This window comes from Triticum aestivum, chromosome 1A, assembly GCF_018294505.1.
Source record: "Triticum aestivum cultivar Chinese Spring chromosome 1A, IWGSC CS RefSeq v2.1, whole genome shotgun sequence".
Taxonomy (NCBI): Eukaryota; Viridiplantae; Streptophyta; class Magnoliopsida; order Poales; family Poaceae; genus Triticum; species Triticum aestivum.
In genome coordinates, this window is record NC_057794.1 from 544,937,232 (window position 1) to 544,942,540 (window position 5,309).

Consider the following 5,309-nt stretch of genomic DNA (forward strand, 5'->3'; position numbering starts at 1 on the left):
AAAACCTTTGTGTGATGTGTTAGGTTTCCGTGAATTTGACGATTGCTCTTTAAATTTTCATCTTGCGGATTCCACCATTAAGAAACCTATGGAAAGGATTAATGATGTTCATATTGTTGCAAATAGGAATTATGTGCCCGTAGATTTCATTGTTCTTGATATAGATTGCAATCCTACATGTCCTATTATTCTTGGTAGACCTTTCCTTAGAACGATTGGTGCAATTATTGATATGAAAGAAGGAAATATTAGATTCCAATTTCCATTAAGGGAAGGCATGGAACACTTTCCTAGAAAGGAAATTAAATTACCTTATAAATCTATTATGAGAGCCACTTATGGATTGCATATCAAAGATGACAATACCTAGATCTATTCTTGCCTTTATGCCTAGCTAGGGGCGTTAAACAATAGCGCTTGTTTGGAGGCAACCCAATTTTATTTTTGTTCCTTGATTTTTGTTGCTGTTTAGTAATAAATAATTCATATAGCCTCTGTTATGGTTGTGTTTTTTATGTTTTAATTAGTGTTTGTGCCAAGTAGAACCTTTGGGAAGACTTGGGGAAAGTCTTTGCGATCTTGCTGTAAAAAACAGAAACTTTAGCGCTCACGATATTAGCTGCCATTTTTTTACTGGAGAGTGATATTAGGTTGATTATTTTTGCACATGATTAATAGATAAATTCCTCACGTCCACCAATTTATTTCATAATTTTTGGGGTTCCATAAGTATACGTTTGATACAGATTACTACAGACTGTTCTGTTTTTGACAGATTCTGTTTTTCGTGTGTTGTTTGCTTTTTTGATGAATCTATGGCTAGTATCGGGGGGTATGAACCATAGAGAAGTTGGAATACAGTAGGTTTAACACCAATATAAATAAATAATGAGTTCATTACATTACCTTAAAGTGGTGGTTTGCTTTCTTATACTAACGGAGCTCATGAGATTTTCTGTTGAGTTTTGTGTTGTGAAGTTTTCAAGTTTTGGGTAAAGATTTGATGGATTATGGAATAAGGAGTGGCAAGAGCCTAAGCTTGGGGATTCCCAAGGCACCCCAAGGTAAAATTCAAGGACAACCAAAAGCCTAAGCTTGGGGATGCCCCGGAAGGCATCCCCTCTTTTGTCTTCATCCATCGGTAACTTTACTTGAGGCTATATTTTTATTCACCACATGATATGTGTTTTGCTTGGAGCGTCTTGTATGATTTGAGTCTTTGCTTTTTAGTTTACCACAATCATCCTTGCTATACACACCTTTTGGGAGAGACACACATGAATCGGAATTTATTAGAATACTCTATGTGCTTCACTTATATCTTTTGAGCTAGATAGTTTTGCTCTAGTGCTTCACTTATATCTTTTAGAGCATGGTGGTGGTTTTATTTTATAGAAATTATTGATATATCATGCTTCACTTATATCATTTTGAGAGTCCTTTAGAACAACATGGTAATTTTCTTTGGTTATAAAATTAGTCCTAATATTATAGGCATCCAAGATGGGTATAGTAAAAACTATCATATAAAGTGCATTGAATACTATGAGAAGTTTGATTCTTTATAATTGTTTTGAGATATGGAGATGGTGATATTAGAGTCATGCTAGTTGAGTAGTTGTGAATTTGAGAGATACTTGTGTTAAAGTTTGTGATTCCCGTAGCATGCACGTATGGTGAACCGATATGTGATGAAGTCGGAGCATGATTTATTTATTGATTATCTTCCTTATGAGTGGCGGTCGGGGACGAGCGATGGTCTTTTCCTACCAATCTATCCCCCTAGGAGCATGTGCGTAGTACTTTCCTACTAAATACTTTGCTACAGATATTAAGTTATCCAGGTGTGGTTTGCTACCCAGTCTGGGTTAGTTCCATTCAAATCATGCAAGTTAGAGTCCAAAACAAGGGCAAAAGTGTTTGGAAAAGTAGATACGACGGAGACGTATCAACTCCCCCAAGCTTAAACCTTTGCTTGTCCTCAAGCAATTCAGTTGATAAACTGAAAGTGATAAAGAAAAACTTTTACAAACTCTATTTGCTCTTGTTGTTGCAAATATGTAAAGCCAGCATTCACGTTTTCAGCAAAGATTATGAACTAACCATATTCATAATAACATAGGTGTCACATTTACTCATATCAATGGCATAACCAACAACAAGCAATAATAATAAATCTCGGATGACAACAATTTCTCAAAACAATCATAATATGATATAACAAGATGATATCTCGCTAGCCCTTTCTGAGACCACAAAACATAAATGCAGAGCACCTCTGATGATCAAGGACTGACTAAACATTGTAATTCATGGTAAAATAGATCCAATCATAGTCATACTCAATATAAATTAATAGTAATGGATGCAAATGAAAACAGTGCTCTCCAGCTGGTGCTTTTTAATAAGAGGATGATGACTCAACATAAAAGTAAATAGATAGGCCCTTCGCACATGGAAGCAGGGATTTGTAGAGGTGCAAAGCTCGATTTTGAAATAGAGATAAATAATATTTTTAGCGGTATACTTTCATTGTCAACATAACAACCGAGAGATTTCGATATCTTCAATGCTACACACATTATAGGAGGTTCCCAAGCAGAATGATAAAGTTATACTCCCCCACCACCAACAAGCATCAATCCATGGCTTGCTCGAAACAACGGGTGCCTCCAACTAACAACAATCCTGGGGGAGTTTTGTTTGCAATTAATTTGATTTGATTTGCTTAAAGCATGGGACTGGGCATCCCGGTGACCAGCCATTTTTTCGTGAATGAGGAGAGGAGTCCACTCCACTTGAGAATAACCCACCTAGCATGGAATATACAGACAGCCCTAGTTGATACATGAGCTATTCGAGCATACAAAACATAATTTCATTTGAAGGTTTAGAGTTTGGGACATACAAATTTACTTGGAACGACAAGTAGATACCGCATAGAGGAAGGTATAGTGGACTCATATGGAATAACTTTGGGGTTTATGGAAGTGGATGTACAAACAGTATTCCTACTTAATACAAGTGAAGGCTAGAAAAAGACTGGGAAGCGACCAACTAGAGAGCGACAACAGTCATGAACATGCATTAAAATTAATAACATTGAGTGCAAGCATGAGTAGGATATCACCATGAACATAAATATCGTGGAGGCTATGTTTATTTTGTTTCAACTACATGTGTGAACATGTGCCAAGTCAAGTCACTTGAGTCATTCAAAGGAGGATACCACCCTATCATACCACATCACAACCATTTTAATAGCATGTTGGCACGCAAGGTAAACCATTATAAACTCCTAGCTAATTAAGCATGGCATAAGCAACTATAATCTCTAATTGTCATTGCAAACATGTTCCGTTCATAATAGGCTGAATCAGGAACGATGAACTAATCATATTTACAAAAACAAGAGAGGTCGAGTTCATACCAGCTTCTCTCATCTCAATCAGTCCATCATATATCGTCATTATTGCCTTTCACTTGCACGACCGAACGGTGTGGAAAATAATAATAGTGCACGTGCATTGGACTAAGCTGGAATCTGCAAACATTCAATATACATGAGAATACAAGGTAATATGGCTCTTGGTTAAATTAACAATAATGCATATGAGAGCCATTTAACATTTTCATCATGGTCTTCTCCTCTCAACCCCCAAAGAACAAGAAAAGAAATAAAACTATTTACATGGGAAAGCTCCCAACAAGCAAAATAAGAATGAGAAATCCTTTTGGGTTTTCTCTTAATTACTACTACACGCATGGAAAGTAAACTAGCTAAAAGCTACAACTATTTTTTTTTCTTAAGGTTATTCAAACACACAAGAAGAAAGCGAGAAAAAGGAAAATAAACTAGCATGGATATTACAATGAAAAAGTATGAGTACCGACAACTAGCATGAGTGTGTGAACATGAATGTAATGTCGGTGAGAAATACGTACTCCCCCAAGCTTAGGCTTTTGGCCTAAGTTGGTCTATGCCCATGGATCAAAGTTGTAGCTGGGGTCGTACTAAGATGGATCCTCGGGGTGGCACTGGTTGGCGATCTCCTCCGGATACCACTGGTAAACAGACTGACAGTGAGGATCAGGTTGTGGCTCCGGCTCTGGCTCTGGTGCTGGTGTCTGGCCCCGGTACGCATGGATGGCCTCCGGCAAAATGAGATACTTGCCTAAAAATATGTTAAACAAAGAGGGAGCAAGCAAGGTAATAACTTCACAATAACTTTTATCAAATATCAACTTATACTTAAGCAGCTTCTTCTTATCTTTAACCAGAAACTCATGTGGTACCATACTCTTATAATTTAGAAAAATAGGGGGCAACAACTTTTCCTCTTTCTCATAATGCCTAATAGGTATGTTAAAGTGTGCAGCAATGCGTGAGGTGAAGATGCCTCCTAAGACGGGACCCTTCGTGCGGTTCAGATTTAACCTCTTGGCAACAATAGCGCCTAGACTAAAAGTGTTATCACGAAACAAGGCATGGCATAGAATAACAATATCAGGGGCACTAAGGTTTCCACAGTTCCCGCGACCAATTAAGCATCTACTAGCAAATATTGCGAAGTAACGTAGAACAGGAAAATGTATGCTAGTAATTCTTGCATCGGAAACCTTTCTCGTTTCCCCTACAACAATCATGTTAATAAATCCCTCCACATCATTACGATGTGGTTCCTCTGTGCTACCCTCAAAGGGTATCAAACAGACCCGGCAGAAATCAAATGGCGACATCTCCTTATGCTCATCATATAAATAAAATTCCACCGAAGGTGGTGATCTCCTAGCATGGAAATGAAAATTTTGCACGAAAATGCTTGTGAGGAGAAGATACTGTTCACGTTGGTCATGGAGGAAACTGGTGAGGCCTACATTCTCAGCGAAATGATAAAAGTCTTCATAAATCCCGACTTCTCTTAAGAAGTCATCACAAGGCCATTCACATGGCCGAACCTCTGCGGTGCGAGGAATATTATATTTGGGTTTCTTATCTTCTTTACTTTGCTTATCCTCCGAACTCCGGCTCAAAGAGCCCCTCAATAATCTCTTCATCATTTTCTAAAACTTTCTAAAAATTTTAGTAACTCAAAATAAAAGTGAACCAAACTCAACAAGATTGATAGAAACTACTCCTACAAGTGCCTAGAGGCAATATCATGCATTAAAACTACTTGGGACCATATAAATTTGACATGCAAGCTCAAGAACAGGTTCACCTAGGCAGAAAAAATTTGCAATGAATAAAGCACTAGAACAAAAACCAATTGGACCATTGGAGGAGTCACATACCGAAGAACAATCCC